This window comes from Gorilla gorilla, chromosome 14 (assembly GCF_029281585.2).
Source record: "Gorilla gorilla gorilla isolate KB3781 chromosome 14, NHGRI_mGorGor1-v2.1_pri, whole genome shotgun sequence".
NCBI lineage: Eukaryota > Metazoa > Chordata > Mammalia > Primates > Hominidae > Gorilla > Gorilla gorilla.
In genome coordinates, this window is record NC_073238.2 from 88,489,645 (window position 1) to 88,512,563 (window position 22,919).

At 36.6% G+C, this 22,919-nt stretch overlaps 1 protein-coding gene across 9 annotated transcripts in view; it reads right to left on the reverse strand.

Moving 5' to 3' along the window:
- Positions 1 to 22,919, reverse strand: part of KLF12 (KLF transcription factor 12) — a 618,595-nt gene that overhangs the window by 100,417 nt on the left and 495,259 nt on the right. The window lies entirely within an intron of this gene.

A 22,919-nucleotide genomic window follows, 5' to 3' on the forward strand; every position in this document is an offset into this window, starting at 1 on the left:
TATGACTGCTGGACCATGGTGATACTCTACATCTCTGAAGTACTTTAGAGTCACAAAATACCTTCTCCATGTTATCTGGACTTCACAAAAGTCCTGCAGCAGGAACAGAGGCATTAATTACTACATCTTCTTTCTGTAAATGAGCACCCTAAGGATTTTTGGGACTTGTTGGGTGTCACAGTAGTGCTAGTCAGAGAGAAATAAGCACCAATTCTACACATACTTCTTTTTTCACCACCCTGAGAGAACTGGGAGCCAGAAAACATTTTGGACATCATCTAGTCTGTTCCCACCTAAGCCCTAACCTGACCCAGGGTAAGACTACGCAAAATTTACTCCAGCTCACAGAGTGAGATTCTTGCCACGCAGGGACTAATATCTTCTGTGTTCTTCCCAAGTGTAATGGAAATAAAAGTTTCCCAGTTAGGGCTAGGTTTGGACTCTAGTCCCAAATACACTATCTCTAATCTTTTTTTTTTTTTTTTTCTTATTTGAGACAGAGTCTCGCTCTGTCGCCCAGGCTGGAGTGCAGTCGTGCGATCTCCGCTCACTGCAAGCTCCACCTCCTGGGTTCACGCCATTCTCCTGCCTCAGCCTCCCGAGTAGCTGGGACTACAGGCACCTGCCACCACGCCCGGCTTATTTTTTGTATTTTTAGTAGAGACGGGGTTTCACCGTGTTAGCCAGGATGGTCTCGATCTCCTGACCTTGTGATCCGCCCACCTCGGCCTCCCAAAGTGCTGGGATTACAGGTGTGAGCCACCGCGCCTGGCCTCTAATTTTGTACAATTCTAGGTTCCTCATCTCTGAGGTGGAACTATTAATACCTACTTTGTGCAGTTGTAGGGATGAAAAACAGGTAAGGAATGTGGTGTGCCTGGTGCATAATCACCACTGAGTACACAATATTTTATTCCCTTTTCCAATTCGCTGTTCACATAACATTACTTAGCTTTCAAATTTCAGGCCATAAATGAAAAACAATTCAGCAATTCATAGTAGCTTCCAAAAACAGCTTGCAAATGTCTGTGTCTGACTTTTATAGCTAATCCTTAACTTACAAATGATGTTTGAATGGTCAAACTTTTCATTTTTTATTTTTATTAAAATATTAAACCAAATAGTAAAACTTATTATTCTTATAATAATTTAAGGTTTTAAAATATAAGTCCAAATCTACATCAGTCTGCTTTGGCCAATATATTTGTTATAATTTTATTTTTGTGCTTCCTTTAAAAAAATTGTACTGTTTGGTGATTAGAATGCAAGTGATCCTTCTATTATCAAGTATTTTGTGAAGTGACTCCTGGTAACATGATTTTACAGCAATGAAAACCCAATACTTTCTAGGGTGATATTCAAAATAAAGTTATGCATATAATTTTATGTTGCATTCTATCTGCTGCATGCAGTGTTGCGCATGGTCCTGGGGGCTGACACTGCATAGAAAGCATTATCTTAGAAAGCCACAGTGCATCATTTAGTACCAATTTCGCTAAGAAACCAAAGAAGTCTCCAGCTAATACTAATGTTCCCCTCCTTACAGTCTAATGGGCAAGGAAGGAGCAGATACCCTTAGCTCCATTTTGCAGATGTAGGTACTAAGCCTGGTTGACTTGCACACAGGGCCAGCCCAGCAGAAAGGTGGGATTCAAATTCAGGAGTAAGGGCTCTCAGCCTGGGCTTTCACTAAACCATGCTCTCTCTTCCATGAAAGTCTCCCCTGTTCCTTCAGACAATAAAAATAACACACTGCCTTGGATGAAAATTTTTCTAGTCTGATCTTGACATTTTTGAGAAAAAGGGGGAGTTGTCTCTTGAAAGACATGTTCTGCATTTCAAATTCACCAGAAATAAATTTTAAAAGAATTCATTTTTATTATTTCCCAGATCCTAAACAGCTCTCTTCACTTCATGTTTAAGCTATGTGAAAATTAAATGGATACAAACAAAATATGATAGAAATTAAAGTATATGTAATCCATAATTTGTATAGGCAGAGTAAAAATCTTTACTAGAGTTTACTAATACAAGTGTATATTCATGTGCCTATTCATATGTACTGAAAGCTACAATTTATTGCTACATTATTATCTAATGATGTATTTGAAATTAGAGCATTTTTATAAAAGTAAGTGATTCTGCAGCAGAATTTCAATGCAATTTGTCACATTTCCTCTTTAAACTGTCATTCTTTTTTTTTTCCTGCCACATGAGCTGTTTGTCATTTGAAATAAGCTGTCAGGTTAAAAAATATATATTGTCTTCTTTAGGGGGACATTTTGTGGCTGTTCTCCTAGGGTAAAACCTTAGAAATGTGACTTTTAGGCATGTGTGAATGGCAGTAAGATCCGGTCTCTATTTATTATACAGAACCTTATGGTCTGCATATCTAGGTAGTAACATTTCCTTAGCTTTATCCAACTGTTCTTGCATTATTTTTTCCTGTAGTATGATTTGTTTGATTTGTTTGCTTGGTTGTTACTTTTTCAATTACATTACAGCAAATACCATTTATATAAATTACCCCCAAATTTCTTCTGAAATGGAAAAGGAATAAGGAAAGAAATACAATATTCAGTCCTATTGTCAGATCAAATGTCATGGCTATTGGTCTGGAATTATGAGCCTTGTGGACCAGAGAATACAATCATCAAAACAGGAATCTAGTTCATCGGCATCATGCTGTAGTACTCTCAAAAATGATTCCTCACAACATGCTATTTGGTTGGCAGAATGTACTAAACATGGCAAAACCACTGACCTAAATCAGCTATTTTCAACTGCTTTTACCTCCATGTTTATAGACATGTAGTTCCTATGTTTATATACATAGTCATATAAACACAGGCCAAGAGACACAAACCCAGATTAATGAAGGTCACTCACCATGGCTATGGCACAGACAGTAGGTTGACATCTTCAGTAAATTAACTGCAACTCTACTCTCCTCTCATCCAACCCAACATACCAGTGAGTCCTAACCCACCAATGTATACTCACGTCTTAGAGGAAAGCTGCTAGTTCTAGAAGGAGATTTTTTACAATGAAATTGTGCACAGAATCTCAAAGTATAAAAAGGTTAATATTGATCTCTAGTTATAATAAATGTATTTTATAAATTAAAATCTTTTTTATGAAGCCAACATAAAAAAGTTTGATAAATCCTAAAATCTTATTTTTTGTGGTATTGATGGCAGCATCCAATTTATCTTGCATTTTGTTTCAATTAGAGAGTGTAAAAGAATCAAGATTTACTGAAATTCACAGTTAAAAAGTAACAGTCTTTAGCAGGCCATTTTGCAATCTCAGAATCCTCTTCACTAGAATAATCTAGATTATCACAGGGTGGAAAAGTACTAAAATAATATAAATTATTACTAGTTAGAAGGGAATAAGGGGAGCTTCTGACTGCTCAAAACAGTCTATATCATGATCTGTATGAAGGTCGCATGGGTGTATACAAATGTAAAAATTCACTGAGCTGTACACTTAAGATCTGTAAACTGAACAATGTACGTGTCATGCCTTAATAATAACACAATTACCTAGAAGCATGAACAAAGTAATAAAAAGTTTTTGCTTCAAAGTTAATAAAAATTTCTAATGAAAGTTTATATTTTTTATCATTATAAACACTAAAAATTAGAACCAAAATGATTTGCTCTACATTACTGTGGCTGTACATGCAAAACATTCACTTATTATACAAGTGATTGCCAGGCTGTGGAGAGGGCACATGCTGAACACGTGTCTCACTCCGCCTGACGTTTAATTGAGTCTGGCACATGTGTGCTCTAGTAACGTACTCAACTGTGCAATTTTATGTGAGTGGACATCTGCAGACATGAATTTGAAAACAACTAGTACAAAGTGACAACCTTTCTACCCAATGGTATATAATAAAAAGAGTGATAACAGGAAGCTGCAGCAACTACCATCTCTTGAGGTTTTATTACATTACAGGCATTGTGCTAAGTTCTTGCATTCACCATCTCAAGGATCTCATTTATAGGAATTTTAAACACATCAGCAGAGATGGTAAGATGTGTGTGCGGTCTGCCCCCAAATAAGATAATCTGATAGAACAAGTTAACACAGTTATAGGCTCCAAGTTTGTAAAAATATTAGTAGGAAACTCTTTTATATGTGAGTTTGATATAACTGCAATTTTAAAAAAAATTAAAATTCATTAAAATGATCCCCAAACATTTCTATAAGACCTAGACATCTATAGGTACCATTTTAAAAAGCACATTGAGGCTAATTTTCTGACACCAACTCTAATTCTCATTCTGAGAGTTTATAGTTGACAAATTCCTTTGTTAGGCCACAGTAAGAGTTAATAAGCTTGGAGCTATGAATGAATTTCCTGGATTAAGACTCCTTTGCAGTACAACTATTGTCTTCATGACTAGTATTTCTCACATGTAAATTTCTTGATACTTTTTATTGTGCCTCTTATAAATCCTATTATATTAAATCTTCTTTAATAGTTTGATTACTGAAACTCTAAATTCCAAACTCTTATTTAAATTGAAATAACTGATTATTAAAGAACCAACAGATACATGTGAATCTAACTGTGCTAAATCACAACATCCATACTCTCCTACTTAAGGTGAATCTGTCATTTCAGACACAGTCACGGTGCGTCATGATAGTGAAAACATAAACCACATGACCAAATGACAAAGGACAACTGGTGGTCCCAAGAAGTTATATTTACACAGGAGGGCTCAGGTTTTTCAAGTATGTTGATAAATCACTAACTCATTCCATCACAGATTGAATAGGACCTAAGACATAATTTAGTCCAAACTCCTTGTTTTCTGGTTGCAGGAAAAAAAAATCCACAAAGGTGAGGCAACACTTCCAGGTCCACTACTTGGCAGTGAGGGGGTTATCAGCTCCTCAAGCCACCTTTGAAAATCTGCTTCTTCAACACATATTGGGATAGCCTTTTTAAAAAGGTGACAGGCCGGGTGTGATGGCTCACGCCTGTAATCCCGGCACTTTGGGAGGCCGAGGCAGGCGGATCATCTGAGGTCGGGAGTTCGAGACCAGCCTGGCCAACATGGCGAAACCCTGTCTCTATTAAAAATACAAAAATTAGCCAGGCGTGGTGGTATGCGCTTGTAGTCTTAGCTACTCAGGAGGCTGAGGTATGAGAATCGCTTGAACCCAGGAGGCAGAGGTTGCAGTGAGCAAGACTGCGCCACTACACTCCAGCCTGGGCGACAGAGCAAGACCCTGTCTCAAAAGACACAAATAAAATAATAAGGTTACAAATACATAATTATACATACCTGTGGGTATAGTTTAGTACAGAAAACATTTAACTTTTCTATTTGGAATCCTGACTTTATATATATTACAGTTGAAACACAGTTCAACCCTGCCTGTTATCTGACAATATTCAATATATTTAAACGATGACTTTGAAAGTAGCCTTAAGTTCCCCTTCTCCTGATGAAGTAATTTCAAAAACTTAATGCTTCCCAGCTGTCAGTGTGTCATTCTGATCTTTTCACCATCTTCAGTTCCCCCATATTCTTTCTTTAAAGAATATTTTCCAGAGTGCAAAGATCATGAAGGGATGTTTAAATTAACCTGTCCCTATGCAAGGTTCAACTTCTTTGTAAATAGCCCACAAAATAAAGAAGCCATTACATTAACAAATGGATCAGATTGCTTATGTTCTCTGTGCTCTGCACCACATGGGATATCTGACCCTAGTCTTAAAATGAAACAAGGAGTACAGACGCGTCTTTGTGCTCCTGTCTCCTAGATAGAGCCGGGTTATTACTGTTCCACTCTATCTCTTTATGACTGGTTTCAAAATCAACAAAGTCTGGATTTTACAAGCATGAGATTTGCTAAAAAGAAAGTTTTCATGATTTTTTCTGCACAGAATTGGGACGACATATGAGACAATCTTGAATCTTATTTTTCCCCATGATAAAGATGGCTCTGCCTGATCCAGGCAGACCTTCCACACTGAGTGCTGATTTTTGGCATGTATTGAATGCTCAATAAATGTAAGCTTCTCCCGTGAAAGAGAGCAGAAATTACTGTAATGCACAAAAAAAATTTAAATTCACTGGAAATTCTCTTTGAATACAAACACCCTAGGTATAATGGACACCAAAGGAAATGCCTCTTGTCATGTTAAGGATGATATTCTCTACCTGTCTCCTCCACAAACCTAGCTTGGTATCTTACATATGGCAAATGTTCAATACACACTGAATAAATGAAACATGAGAATGAAGTATGAGAATTTCCTTCTGGTGTCAGTGATGCCATTTTATAGAACAATGCAAATGCATTCACTGGAAGTTATATGGTAGTAATCTGGATAAATCAGTAATGTTTATCTGCAATTTTGATTTTACGATCCTAGTTTTATGCAATATAAACAATTAACTAAATAATACCTGGGCACTTTACAAGTACAGAAATCTGAAAAGCACTTAAGAAACTCTTGTTTTTCCAAATGATAAGAGACGGAAGGTTAGAGAGCTATAAAATATGGAGACAGGACTGTTACAAAAGAAAAGCTCCTTGTTTTCTACTCGGGACAAACCAAGACTCAGCATAAACTTTGGGTTTACAATTTACAAGTATTTATTCATAAATATTTTTAGAAGCTAACAGATCAGATGAAGGAAGGAGAATTTTTAAAGTTCATATGGATAAGAAGATAAAGATGATGTACCTAGAATAAATAGTAAACAGAGAGGAGATAAAAATAACTCTGGCATATACTGGGCTTTTAATAAGTATATTTTGAATGGGTCAAACTTCATAAATTGATGCCTACATCAATCTATCCAGATAATTAGCAGATAAGCAAGCTTATTTTACAGACATACACAAAAACATGTTGTAATTAGGGAGTCTTCTCAAACGCAATTATTGGAGGAACTGTCTAAAATTTTCTCTTCATTCCAATCGATCTCTAGTGTACAGAAATGACCTTCACTCCTCTGACTGTCATTCTTATTTTTCTCATCTCCCTTACACATTTCTACATTTGCGTCCCCACGAATCTTAGGTTCCTACTCCGTTAGCACTGACAATTCCTTCCTATTAACCTGCTATATATCCTGGCTTGTATGTCCTTTTCATAACTAAACTAGATCTGTACTATCTCTAGTTCACTTTTTTTCCCTCAACTAAACAGGCTTCTCACATTTTATTCTTCTGGAACCTCAGAAGGATGGAACCCATTTTCTTGGTGCTTCTCTAAGCTTTCTCCCTCTCTCCCTGTCTGTCTCTCTCTCCCTGCCCCTGTGCTCTGTGTGTGTGTATGTGTGTGTGTGTGTGTGTGTGTGCGCGTTATTAAATCTTCTTCCTTCATCTGTCTCCTTACTGCAGACCTTCCTCCCAAACTGGGTCCTTGATATCTGTTCCTGCGAACTGAACAAATCTTATAGAAAACTCTTTGGTAGTTTATTCTAAAGATAAACATGCATCTACCTTTGAGCTAGCAATCCCCCTCTTCAGTATTTACCTATGAGAAATAAAAACATATGTCCACAGAAAAGTTGCACACACAGACCTTCATCTAGCCTTATAATAGTCTCAAACTAAAAACAATCCAAATGTCCATCAAGAAGTGAATAGGTAAATTATGTTATATCCACACAATGGAATACTATTTAGCAATGCAACAACATGCACGAATCTCAAAAACATTATGCAATGAAAGAAGGCTGAAACAAAAGAACACAATTCCATACACGAAGATCTAGAACTAACTGGTGGTAACAGGCATCAGAAAGTGGCTGTCTAGGGGTTTGGAGGAAGCAGTGCATTTATTGGACAGGGACACAAGGCCTTTCTGGGTGATGGAAATGTTCAGATCTTACATGAGAGTATACAATTGTTAAATTCTTTGAACTGCACCTTTAAAATAAGTGTTTTATTGTATGTAAAAAAATACCTCTAAAAATAAAATAACCTCAGGGATCGTCCTTCTGCCACTGACTTCCTGTCTATATTTCCCATCCTTCCTGATCAGTTCCAGTTCTAGATCTCCAAATACCAACAGAAGAGCTCCACTTGGATGTTTCATTATTGTATCAAACTCCTTCACTCACCTCTCTTAGCTACGTTATTCAGTTCAAAGGCATAGCCATTCCTTCTTTCTTCATCTTATTCTTTAGAGTTTAGTTATCACCAAAACTATCAATTCTTCCTTTAAATACAAATCATAAATCTTTTCCCTTCAAGACAGAATGCAGTAAAGAGCAATCTTAACATGTAGGGGAGGCCGGGTGCAGTAGCTCACGCCTATAATCCCAGCATTTTGGGAGGCTGAGACAGGAGAATCACTTGAGGCCACGATTTCGAGACCAGCCTGGACAACACAGCAAAACCCCATTTCTACAAAAATTTAAAAAATTGCCTGGGCATGGTGACATGCACCTGTAATTCTAGCTACTAGTGAGGCTCAGGCAGGATGATCCCTTGAGCCCAGGAGTTTGAGGCTTTAATGAGCTATGATCATGCCACTGCACTCCAGCCTGGGCAAGAGAGCAAGATCCTGTCTCCAAAAAAAAAAAAAAAAAAAGCATTACATTTTTTAATCCTAACCTTAGAGTTATTGTTATCGTTACTTGCTCAAAACCCGCCACTAGAGGCCTGGTCCAGGCCCAGAGTCAATCACATCTGAACTACTTCAATAACTTCTGATACATTCTTCTTCCTGATTGTTTTTTGGCGTTTAACCAATTTATTACTCATTTTCATGACTAATAATTTACCATATAATCCCTTTAAACCATTAATATTGATTTCTAATATGCAGCAAGATTTATGAAACCCCAAATTTGTTTCAAAGCAGAAGCCAACCAGAAAGCTTGGGTAAAAATGTGGGGCTAAAACAACCAATGCTACATCTCTTACCAAAGAAATTATTTTTGAGCTGACAGAAACAAGCAATGGGGAAAAGACACCCTATTCAATGAATGGTGCTGGGAAAACTGGCTAGCCATATGTAGAAGAGTGAAGCTTGACCCCTTCCTTACACCATATACAAAAATTAACTGAAGATGGATTAAAGACTTAAATGTAAAGCCCCAAACTATAAAAACCTTGAAAGACAACCTAGGCAATACCATCCTGGACATAAAATAAGCAAAGATTTAATGACAAAGACACCAAAAGCAATTGCAACAAAAGCAAAAATTGACAAGTGGGATTTAATTAAACCTAAGAGCTTCTGCACAGCAAAAGACTATCGATGGAGTAAAAAACAACCTACAGAATGGGAGAAAATATTTGCAAACTATGCATCTGACGCAAGTCTAATATCCAACATCCATAAGGAACTTAAATTTACAAGAGAAAACCAAACAATCCCATTAAAATGTGGGCAAAGGACATGAACAGACACTTCTCAAAAGAATAGATAATGTCCCAGCAAACATATTGAAAAAAAGTTCAATATCACTGATCATTAGAGAAATGGAAATCAAAACCACAATGAGGAGCATCTCCCACCAGTCAGAATGGCAATCATTAAAAAGTCAAAAAACAGATGCTGGTGAGTTTGCAGAGAAAAGGAACGTTTTTTACACTGTTGGTAGGAGTGTAAAATGGCTCAACCATTGTGGAAAGCAGTGTGGCCATTCCTCAAAGAGTTAAAAGCAGAACTACCATTGGATCCAGTAATCCCATTACTGGGTGTATACCGAGAGGAATATAAATCATTCTACCATAAAGACACCTGCATGTGAATGTTCACTGTAGCACTATTCACAATAGCAAAGACATGGACTCAACCTAAATGTCCATCAGTGACAGACTGGATAAAGAAAACGTGGCACATATACCCCATGGAATACTATGCAGCCATAAAAAGAGCAAGATCCCGTCTTTTGCAGCACATGGATGGAGCTGGAGGTCATTATTCCCAGCAAACTAATATGGGAACAGAATACCAAATAATGCATGTTCTCACTTATATGTGGGAGCAAAATGAAGAGAACTTATGAACACAAAGAAGGAAACAATAGACACTGGGGTCTACCTGAAGGTGATGAAAGGGAGGAGGGAGAAGAGCAAAAAAGATAACTATTGGGTACTGGGCTTAATTCCTGGGTGATGAAATAATCTGCACAACGAACCACCATGGCATGAGTTTACCTATGTAACAAACCTTCACATGTACCCTGGAACCTAAAATAAAAAGAAATGAAAAAATATATATATTTTTAAAAATCAGACTAATTTTTGTATGTAAAAGGATTACATATAATATTTTAATCCAATAACTATGTGGGCTTTCACAAACAATTTCCAATTTTACTGGCTACTCTCTCATTATAAAATCTTCACTGGTTTGCTGACTTAACTTGGATAATAAGTCTCAGAAAACATTTAGTGAAAAATTAATATTTTCACCCTACAATGTAATGTATCCAATAAAAGATGACAGAAGGATATTTTAACCTTTTGATTAAAGAAGAAGTCATTTGTTTTTCCCAATCGATTTTCTGATTTGCATTTTCCTATTATATATTAGAAAAAGTGTCTCTTACTGTGCAATTTAAAATTAGTTTTATATTTGCCTCAGAAAATGGGTACTTCAACTACAAGATCAATTTCATCTTCTGTGTTACTTGTAATAGTGCTTACATATACAAAACACAATAGAGAATGGATGCAGAATTGAAGACCGAAACACTTTCTGCTGAAAGGTCATGAAATTTTAGCTCAAAGATTTTATTTTCAATTATTTAGATAATAGTTTCAATTTTATATTTTATTTGTGTTTTGTCACTATCGTAGCCCATAGCTATGTAATTCCAGAAATCAGGGGGAAAGACACAATAGCTGATTATATTTTTTGTCATTTTCTACAACATGAGAGGTTAATCAATGTTAATTTGAGTTTATAGACTGAACATAACTATGTTTCACAGATTTTGTTTATTCTCCTAGAATAAGCCTTTTGTCAAGCTCTGTATTTCAGAAACACTACTCTATTATACTTGGCAAAACAAAATAGCATTCCTGAGAGTGAAACCCTAGTAATAAGGATTTACATTATGAAATTAAGACAAAACAAATGTAGCTGTTACGGATTTTAAAAGTTAGGTCACTACATGAGTCTAGTGGGAAGAAGTTATGAGAACCACCAGAATCATCTAGAAATTTTTATAAGAGAACATGACTAAAATTAGCTAAAACTTAGGAATTAGATTAGAAAAACAGATACATCCATTCATTTGAATTGCTTCTATAAGCAACAGTGTTTCTTTTCTAAAATATTAATACAGTAATCATCACTCTCCTAAAGTTCTCCTTCTGCTAGGAGGAAAATATTTCCTCACCCTACTGATGTTGGGCTTAGTCATGTGATTTCATTCACATTAATGAAGATGCAGAATTTTATCTAGAAATATTACATGATTTAGTCTAACATTAAAAATTAGGTTGACAAAATAATCATTTTAGCTAAGAATATCTAGTTACTTTTAAATTAGAGTTAAAGCATTAAAATAATGCATCCAGTTTTCTGTATTAGATTTGTTTTTCCATAAGTAAAGATAAAATAATATTAATGATATATCAGATAGTTTTAAAACTAAACACTGGAAGGATTCTACTTTATTATATAAGTAAAAGTTTAGAATTCCTTTCTCCACACCAGTAATTTTGCAGAAAACTAATCAGGAATATTCTGAAAATATGTTGGCACTCTTATTTCTATTAACTGCATATGGTTTGGGATTCAACTTTTAGAATAAGCCACGATGCATGATGCATTAGATTTTAACTAGCTGACGACCCTTGGCTATGTGATTGTAAAGGAGATGGCAAAATATCATTGAAGATGGCCAGGTAAAACATCAATGAGATAAGATTCACTCTTACCCAGGCTTTTTCTATGTATATCAGATTTTTCTATACAGCAGCAGGCTATTCCTGAGAATGTGTCCTTCACTTTTTTACTTTCATTTGATGCAGGTAAGTAAATGTATTCAATGAGTTTCAAGTGTGTTAAGAAAGTGATACAAAGTAAGGGAAAATTATGGCACAATGGCTTTAACTCCTGGAAAGTAATGAAAAGACAGAATGTCTCGAGCATTTGACTGGAAATAGAAGAGACTGTATCCTGGTGAATTAATTTCAAATATATTACTCTATGGTTTTCTATCATGTGTACTCTCACTGGCTATATTAACAAATGAAATAGTGATGAATGGTTCTGGGAACTTGTAGTGAAACTTATTAATATTTCAACATTATCACCGAGTATCTATGTCAACACACATCAAAAATGCATGAGAAATGACTACCTACACTCACTAGTTACACCCATTAGAAAAACATCTATGAGAAGTATAAATGACACACACAAATTTGCAATGTGATTATAGGTAGAACATACAGCAAGAAAAAAGCTACAGGAAGATATCACGTGGTGAAGTATGTGAAACAAATGAAAGCAAATTAATTCTTGCAATCGGTTTGGAATACACCGTATGACCACATTAAATACCATTAGATTTTAAATTATGAGTTCTTAGAAATTACTAACACTAAAAAAATTTCAACATAATTTAAAAGTAGGAAAAATAAATAGCCACTATCAAACTGTAAGTGGCTCATTAGTTCTATCCATGGTGTAATTTTGGAATCCCCTACTTAAAAAACAAAAGTAAAAACAAAACCTTTAGTTTTCAAAAGTTTGTTCTATTTTTTAAATTGATGACCAAGAGGTAATAAATTCACATTAGAATGAGGCATGGCCGTTTAAACAATAAATCAACACTTAACCCAATACTTTCCAAGTTGTTAGGTAGGCTTAAAAAAAAGTCTGTTTATACCTATATCAGAAGACATTCGATTTAGTTGGGGAGTATCTGTCAAATTGATTGTTTAGCATTATGCGTAGAGTATAAAATGTCAACCATAGAAATGGAGACATAAATCACTTTCAAAATACCAACATCTGTGTAGTAGCTTTCATACACATCTTTTAATGATCAAGAAGATTCATGCACAAAAAATTATCAGGATAAATTGTCACTTGGAACTAAAGTTGCATCAATTTTTAGGGAAAAAAGTACTTAATGGTTGCTAGAAGATATTAGTCATATATTAAAACTTTCCAGTGTAATAGTTATTTTTGACTCATCAGGAGATATTTAATACATTACTGAAGAGAAAAATAAGATGTTCTTCAAAAAAAATCACCTTTTAATTTTAATTTTTATTATCTTATTTTTATAATTTCAATCTTTATTTCAGATTTAGGGGCAACAATGCGCAGATTTGTTACCTGGGTATACTGTGTGATGCTGAGGTTTGGGGTACAATTGATCCCATCGTCACCCAAGTACTAAGCATAGTACCCAAGAGTTAATTTTCCAACCCTTGCCCTCCCTCCCCCTCTAGTAGTTCCCAGTGTCTATTGTTGCCATCTTTATGTCCATGAGTACCCACTATGTAGCGCCCACTTATAAGTGAGAACATGTGGTATTTGGTTTTCTGTTCCTGGGTTAATTGGCTTAGGATAATGGCCTCCAGCTGCATCCATGTTGCTGCAGCAGACACAATTTCATTCTTTTTTATGGCTCCATAATATTCCATGGGATACACAGGTATGTACCAGGATAAAAATCACTTTGAAAGAATAAACTGATTCAAACACAAATTGGTATGATAACCAATAGTAACATGTACACTAATATGGGCATTTTATCATTTTTGGTAAACAATTAAACAGAACAAATACCTATATATGTATATAACTAGATTTCAAGAACCTATGCCTAAAAGAAGTACAAAGCAGACAAAGGTTTTGAAGAAAAATTTGCTCTGCATGGTTTTTTGTTTGTTTGTTTTTGGTTAGACAAGTATTTACAGATTCCCTTAGAAAAACAGAATTTTTATAACAGCAAGAGGAAAAAGCATGAGTAGATAGAGAGTCAGTTCTGACTTCTCCCTAGGGATTTGATGCTAGACTATTCAGTTGGCCTCTATGAAGTTCAGTTTCTTCTGTAAGTTTAAGGAATTATAATGAACCTTCTTCAGTTGGTCAGTGAAATTGTTCATTTACTCTTTGCGAGAAGCCCCTGCCTCAGGGCCTCTGCACTTGTTACTCCTTCTGCCTGGAATGCTCTTCCTTTAGCTGTCCATGTGGTTTGACCTCCTACCCTTTCAAGTCTCCTAAAATGTAATCTTATCAGAGTTCTTCCCCAAACACCTCACATGAAATAGTAAACCCTGTCTGCCACCTTCCACACTGCCCAGTCCCCACATCCTTCTTGCTTCACCACCACAGCACTTACCTTCTCCAGGGACAGAAGAATCATATGCTTATTGTCTCTCTCCTCCCACCCCCTCCACTAGAATATTAAGCACCACGAGATCAGCGATTTTTGTCTATTTTATCCAATGCTTTTCTAGTGTTTAAAAACAGTGTCTGATGGATACAGTGCTAGCTCTGGAGACACAAAGCAGGCTAGGACATGTTATCTGCCCTCTGAGCAGCACAACATACTGCAGAGTCACACACACACACACACACACACACCCACACACACACACACACACTTTGTACCATAAATTCCTGTGCCCAATTGTGGAGGTTGTGGACACCTAAGTAACACTAGTCATATCCATGATGATGTAAATGGCACACTTTGGGGTGTACAGTCCTCAATCTGTATAACCATACCCAGTTTCCTTAAGACGAATATCTGTAGGACACGAAGTTGATCATGCCATTTCCACTTAAAACCCACCGGTGGGTTGGGTTCATATTGTCTGAAGAATAAACTCATCCTTCCTGATCCAATCCTGACCTACCTCTCCAAGCAGCTGCATCTCCCATCTCACCTCCTCACTCACTTGTGCACCAGTCATTATGACCTTATACACTCCTCCACATGCCAATGCTCTTACCTGTTCCACTCGGAGTTACATGTCATCCTCTCTGTTCTCATGGTAGCACTTAATGTTTTTATCCCATTAGACTTTAGTTCATCCCATAAAGTTTGACTCTGAGCTCCTCAGGGTCAGAACTATGAGTCATTCATTCTGTATCTCCAGCATGTAACAAGGAGTTGAATAAATGAATTAATCACTCTTTGAAAGAATATATGACTTAATGTTGGCAATTCAGGAAACAATTCAAGTATTAAATAATCAGCCAAACTTCATTATACTTTTTTTTTTTAATTGAAGAGGGACCATCACTGTCCCACCACAGCAGATAAAAAGGAATATGTATGGGCATATGGTCTCCATCTGGCTCCTAAATACCCACGGACTGAGTTACTAAGGGATCACTATTTTTAATTTTTTGAAGCTTAGAAGGCTGGTGGGTTGATAATGGCAAAGCATATACTTTAGGTTTTATCTACAGTCATTCACAGTCAATCAAAGCTTTTTCTGACCTCCTTCAAAAAAGAGCAATCTTACTGCACTTATCTCCCCTGGCAAGAACGAATGGCTCCCTGATTTGCCCATCGGCAGCACCACAACAGGCATGATATTTAGTCACTAACAGAGAGCTGACTTCCACCTAAATATCTGAGTCAAAGAATATTTCTTTGGTAGTCTCTGAAGTGAGGATTTAAAGGTGTCCCAAACCTACTACTAGTCTTGTTAAATAAAAACGAAGCATCTTTTAATGTGTCAGGATCATGGGAAGCATCTAAGAGCAAAATTGAAATAATTTAACACTGAAATTAGAAACCAAATACATGAGCTTTCTTGGGCTTTTTCTCAGAACACAATCAATGCAGCTGACTTAATTCTTGTCAGCAGAGAAGAGACATGGCCCAAACATTCTCAAGTTTTTCCATCAAAGGGTGCAAAATAAGTTGACTCAGTGCCCTTTTAACTCTCAGACAACTTTTTCCCAAGATTTTCTTTGAATATTAGTAATAGTAAAGTTTATCCAAAAACACTCTACTATTTTACATCTTATTTATTTACATTTCAATGTAATGTTGAGATTAATAGCTGAATTTTTTTTATGTATCAGAGAATGTATTTAATATAATTATTTCTCCCTAAACCAAATTATATTAAAATAACAATGGATTTGAAGATTAGAAGTTTTAAAATTAATGCTGGATGTGGTGGCTCATGCCTACAATCCCAACATTTTGGGACACCGAGGCAGGGGTGTCACTTGAGCCCAGGAGTTCAACATCAGCCTGAGCAATATGGCAAAATTCTGTCTCTACTAAATATACAAAAATTAGCTGGCCTCATGGCACACACTTGTAGTCTCAGCTACTTGAAGTCTAAGGTGGGAGAAATGCTTGAGCCCAAGAGGTTGCAGTGATCTGAGATCACGCCACTGCACTCTAACCTGGGCAACAGAGGCACTGTCGGAAGGAAGGGAGGGAGGGAGGGAGGGAGGGAGGGAGGAAGGAAGGAAGGAAGGAAGGAAGGAAGGAAGGAAGGAAGGAAGGAAGGAAGGAAGGAAGGGGAAAAGATTGCAATTGTTTCACACAAGTTTTATGCATATTGGAGTCCAAAGTTAAAAAATTCTGCTAATTTAATATAGCTGAGGCATAAAGTTTTTTTTCTTCTTTTTGAGATGGAGTTTTGCTCTGTCGCTCAGGCTGGAGTGCAGGGGCACGATCTTGGCTCACTGCAACCTCCACCTCCTGGGTTCAAGTGATTCTTGTGCCTTAGCCTCCCAGGCAGCTGGGATTACAGGTGCCCACCACCAAGCCCAACTAATTTTCATATTTTTGTAGAGATGAGGTTTCACCAGAGGAAGGTTGGTCTTCAACTACTGATATCAAGTGATACACGGCCTCGGCCTCTCAAAATGTTGGGATTACAGGTGTCACCCACTGTGCCCTGCCAGTTTTTTTTTTTCTTTCTTTTTTTTTTGAGATAGAGTCTCGCTCTTGTTGCCCAGGCTGGAGTTCATGATCTTGGCTCACTGAAACCTCCGCCTCCCGGGTCCAAGCAATTCTCCTGCCTCAGCCCCCTGAGTTGCTGGGATTACAGGCACCCGCCACCACGCTCGGCTAATTTTTCTATACTTAGTAGAGATGGGATTTCACCATGTTGGCCAGGCTGGTTTCAAACCCCAGCCGCCTCGGCCTCCCAAAGTGCTGGGATTACAGGCGTGAGCCACCGTGCCCAACCTTTCTTCTTTTTTTGAGGAGAGGTCCCACTATGTTGCATAGGCTGGTCTTGAACTCCTGGGCTCATTTGATTCTCCTGTCTCAGCCTCGAGTAGCTGGAAATACAGGTGTGCACCACAGCACCCAGCTGCTTTAGAGATTTTAAAGCCACAACATGAAAACATTCCTTCATAAAGGAATGTAGGTTTGCAGTCAGACAACCTTGGGATTGAATATGAACTTGCAAAAAAACAAACCAAAAAAAAAAAAAAAAGAAAAAAAAGACAACCTCTGAGACCTCTGGGGAGAGAATAAACCTCTCCAGGCCTCTGTTTCTTTATCTGTAGGATACAGACAGTATCATGGGGCAAATTAAATTAAAATTACATGAGTTTTCATAGAATCTGCCAAAAAGTTGCCTCTTAGTAACAGTTCTTGTTTTCCCTTTATTACTCATCTACTATTCTCTAGTGTGATTTAAAAGACCTTAACACCATCATACATGAGGAGATTAACAAAAACAGGAGGGGTGCAAGGAGTTTAAAACAAGAAAAATAAATAATAAAAAAACCCTTAGATTCTAACTTTCTTTGATAGTTAAATACAGTTTTCTAAATTAAGAATTATGGCCGGGCACGGTGGCTCACACCTGTAAATCCCAACGCTTTGGAAGGCCGAGATGGGTGGATCACCTGAGGCCAGGAGTTCGAGACTAGCCTGGCCAACATGGTAAAACCCCGTCTCTACTAAAAATACAAAAATTAGCTAGGCATGGTGGCTCATGCTTGTTAATCCCAGCTACTCAGGATGCTGAGGCAGGAGAATCGCTTGAACCCAGGAGGCGGAGGTTGCAGTGAGCCGAGATCGTGCCATTGCACTACAGCCTGGGTGACAAGAGTGAAATTCCATCTCAAAAAAAAAAAAAAAAATCGTAACATTCAAACTAGCAATAAGAGAAGTCTGAGGAAGCAATAGGGTATCTAACTTGCTACCATATCTGTTCTTTCAAAGAGCATTTATGTAAAAAAGTACCAAAGATAAGACTATACATTTCCAGAAATTCACTAGTTGTTTTTCTTTAAGACGATGAGCACTTCATATAAGCCATATAATAATAAAAACAGGGAGAGAACGACAGTGAAGTGCTTTAATTAGCTTAAATGTAATTGACAATGAACCATTTAAAAAGAATATCCTTTTCATAGGTGCAGTTATCAGGGATGCTAACATCCCTGATTACTAACACTATCAATTGAGCATCATAATCAAAATCAGAGAGAGTAGACTACTACTAAGCTATGGAGTAAGTTAAACAGTAACATGTAATTCATTAGTTCTGAAAGGACTAATTCTGGAAAACAAGCATATCTCCTTAGCATCTTGTACCTTTTCCTCCACCTTTCACCCCACTCTTCCCCTCTTCAGTCTTACTGAATTATATCCACATCCTTTAGCTTGTTCCTAGTAAAACAGAAATTCCTCCAGGGAGTGCTCTCTTTCAGATGTTATTAGGTCGAGTTTGGTGGAACTTGATTCTTCTACTTGCATTAATAAATGAGCATTATGAATGTTTGGAATGAGAAAGAAGAAAAAGGGGTGCAAAAATTAGAGGCTTTAGATAACAAAGCTAAACTTCACCTATTGAAAAGACATCATTATTTTGTCTAGGATTAGAGTTAATTATAATCATTTGCTCTTATCATATGCCTTTACCTCTCTTTCTCTAAACACTTATTTCATAACTATGTTTGTCAAGTTGTTAAGGGTAATGACCCTATTTTATCATCAAGGGGGTGGGGGATCAAGACCAAAACAAAACAGATGTTCTAAAAACTGCAGGAAATTGTCTTTGTCAGAATCACTGAATACATGATTTTTGACTTGGACAGTACCTATTACAATTGAAACAGAAAAAACGCAGAGCCCGACTGTGGGTCTCTTGGTGGCTGCTTCTTCCAATTTATCTAAATTTACTGATCCTGAGTGGATAAATGAGAGTCAAGTTAATTAATGAAAATGGTTGAAACGATCAGTTCAAGCACACAGTTTAGTAGACTCATTACATAAATCTATGTAAACAGAGGTCGATTCAGATTGCTGTTGTAGCCACTAAGCAGCGGTCCTTTTAATTTGAATGCAGGCATATTTGTATATTTGCAGTGGTGGGTGGAGTGGGTAGATGTATCTTGGTTAACAATTTCTGCATATGAAATCAAAAGGAACATTTTTTAAAGTTCATTTTAAAAACCAGCAAAATACCTAGCACCAGACATTTAGGAAAAATAATTTACTAGCTCAGGAATGTTCACGCTATATAAATATACTAATGTCAACAAAGTAAGGCACCAAATTAAAAATCCAAACTTGAACAGTTATTGCATGAGGCAAGACTACAAGCAAGAATGGGGAAGGAGACAAGAAGAGCTTCAGTTAGAGATATTTACCTGTGGTTTAGCATCTTGTCAGAGGCCTACAGCAGAAAGGCTGGCCCAGGGCAAGGCAATTTCACCCTCTCTGGTGTCGGTCTTCCTTCACATCCCTTTCCTTTCTCATTTTCCCCCTTCCCTTCCCTGACACTCTACTGGTGGCCAAGGAAATAAGACGCAAATGTCTGAATCCTTTTTAGACCATGGCTCCTTTGATCTTTAATTGTAAAGACAAATGTGAATTAGTTGCCCAGGGTTTCTAAAATGTGTTGCCTGTAATATATAGAAAACTCCTGATTTTATCACCTCCCTACCTGCAGCCATCCTTCTCAAGCTAACTCTCTTAGAAAAGTTCTTCAAGCACAGGAAACAGAGAGACCCACAGAGGTCCTTTGAAATGTTTTCATTTTTTTACATGCTAATCTGATACTTTATCCTTTTGTTATTTTATACATTAAGTTTATTGATCATATTACAATGAAATGTTTGGGGTTTTTTTTGTTGTTGACAGCCTTTAAGTTTACAGAAGTCATCAAGATACGAAAGACAAACAGAAAAAGAAGAAAGAGAAATTAATGGTGAAATAGTCATATCCATTAATTAATAAAGGATAAACTAACAGAAAAGCAGAAAGAGAAGTTCGCAATTGTGCACACTGAAAGTTAACTTTGAGTAAACCTATGTACAGAATTTTTAAAATTTTTATATTTAATAAAATTTTAAGATTTATTGACTTCTCTCACCACTTCTGTCATTTGATCTATGTATAGAATTTTTAAAAATTCTATAACAATTATATACTTATTTCAGAATAAAATTTTAATATATTACTATTAGTTTTCAAAGATCTATATATCTACATTTAAGAGGTCTCTGCAGAACATTCTTTTTGTTTCATCGCACACTTCCCAGTGTTTACACATGCACATTCAGTCTTGAATGATGACTCATTAACTATTGATGGGTCCTGGCATTCTAGGGCTTCCCAGTTGTTAGCTCAGTGTATTCTTAACTAAATCGTTTAATGAAAACACTGACATGTAATGAATCTGGCATCTCCCATGATACACATGCAACTTTTGTAATAATAATAAAGACAGGCATTTGCACTATTACATAAAATCCTGTGACTTGAAAAGGTGTAGGCTGGGCGCGGTGGCTCACACCTGTACTCTCAGCACTTTGGGAGGCCAAGGCAGGCGGATCACTTAAGGTGAGGAGTTCGAGACCAACTGGCCAACATGGTGAAACTCTCTCTCTACAAAAAATACAAAAATTAGCTGGGCATGGTGGCAGGCACCTTTAATCCTAGCTACTAGGGAGGCTGAGGCAGGAGAATCACTTGAACCTGGGAAGCAGAGGTGTGATCTGAGATGGTGCCGCTGCACTCCAGCATGGGTGACAGAGCGAGATGCCATCTCAAAAAAAAAAAAAAAAAAAAAAGCAAATCAGAAAGGTTAGTTGAAAATTAAGCTCCAGTTACTGAGGTTTCTATTAAACAGTTACATATTAAAATGTACTAATACATAATACGCACATATTAAAAGCACAAAAATAGTTATGTTTAAGAAGTCAATATAATTATGTTATATAAGCCCTAAATGGAGTAAGCATACTTTTTTTATTTTACTTTATTTTATTTTATTTTATTTATGTGTTTATTTAGGCCAGGATGCTCTTGATCTCCTGACCTTTTGATCCACCCACCTCAGCCTCCCAAAGTTCTGGGATTACAGGTGTGAGCCACCACGCCCGGCTGTAAGCATACTTTAGATTTTAGTCACTACAGTTCCAAACTTTAAAGTTTAATTTAAAAGAAATGCATATATTTATAAAGACACACACACACACACAAATTAAATACACATTAGAATGATGCAGGAAAACAATGTGATTAAAATGTCTATGAAATGTATTCATCTCAGAATTGAAACTTATCATCATTTAGTCTAAATATACAGATGAGAACACAGACTCCTCAATTTTAGGATTTAGCTCACACAAAATCAGAATCACTGTGCTGACCGTGGTGAGTCAGGGATTAGGAAGATCTCAGCAATCTCTTGGATTCAGTGTCTATGCTGGCTCAAGTTAACATTTGCTTTGGAGAAACTAAGTTATTTGAACAAAACAAGTAAGAGATAAACAATGTTTTTCTTTTTTTAAATTTTTCTTTCTTTCCTTTTTTTTTTAGGAGTCTCACTCTGTTGCCCACGCTGGAGTGCAGTGATGTGATCTCAGCTCACTGCAACCTCTACCTCCTGGGTTCAAGCGATTTTCCTGCCTCAGCCTCCCGAGTAACTGGGATTACAGGCGCCCACCACCACGCCCAGCTAATTTTTGTATTTTTAGTAGAGATGGGGTTTCACTATGTTGGCCAGGCTGGCCTTGAACTCCTGACATCATGATCTGCCCACCTTGGTCTCCCAAAGTGCTAGGATTACAGGCATGCAAACAATGTTTTTATAAGTGCTCAAGCAGAATACTACTACTGATAACAGATTTATAGGCTAGAAAAAGATGTTTTTGGAGCTCAAAGTTCTAAACTTTGTCTTGTAACCATTTATTATGTGACTGGAAAAGTCATCAACCTCTGATCCTCAGTATCTTCATTTATAAAATCAGAATAATGACACTTGCTGTATTTATATTTCCTCGTGGTTATAAACTTAAACTACTGCACTAGTACTATTACTATTAGTACTATTATTACTAATTACTACTATAATACTAATTCCACTAATAATTGAAGCTTTCTATATGCCAAAACTTTGTGACTTACTTTTCACACCTCGTAGCTATATCAAAACCTTCTCAATAGTCCTGTCAGATAACTATTCTGATTTTCGTCTTATCTCAAGTGATTAAATAACTTGCCAGAAGTCACACAGCTATTAAGAGCTTGCATGGAAATTTGTATCCAGATCTGACTCCACACTTCATTTTAGATCAATTATATCTTGTTTTCTCTGATGTATTATATGTATATTCATATACAATATTAACATATAATACATATTATCTCTATAACATAGATATATTATTCATTTTATATACACACAGACATACACTTATGCTGTGAATTCTGAAATGCAATATCAAGGCTCTCTTTTCTTTGTTTTTTAATTTCAAAGCCTAATGAATAAAACAAAGTAGGTATTTAATCAACATTTGGGGAAAATAAATTGATATAACAGAGGTAAAGGTAACTAAGATATTTTTGAGTGAACTGTTCACTAACAAGTATGTCAGCAATAACAGTGGCTATTTAAACCCTCCTCATCTTCAAGATTATGTTACTAAAAATTACTCTAGAAGATGCATATTGTATGACACTACTTATATGTGGAAGATTTTTTAAAAAGTTGAA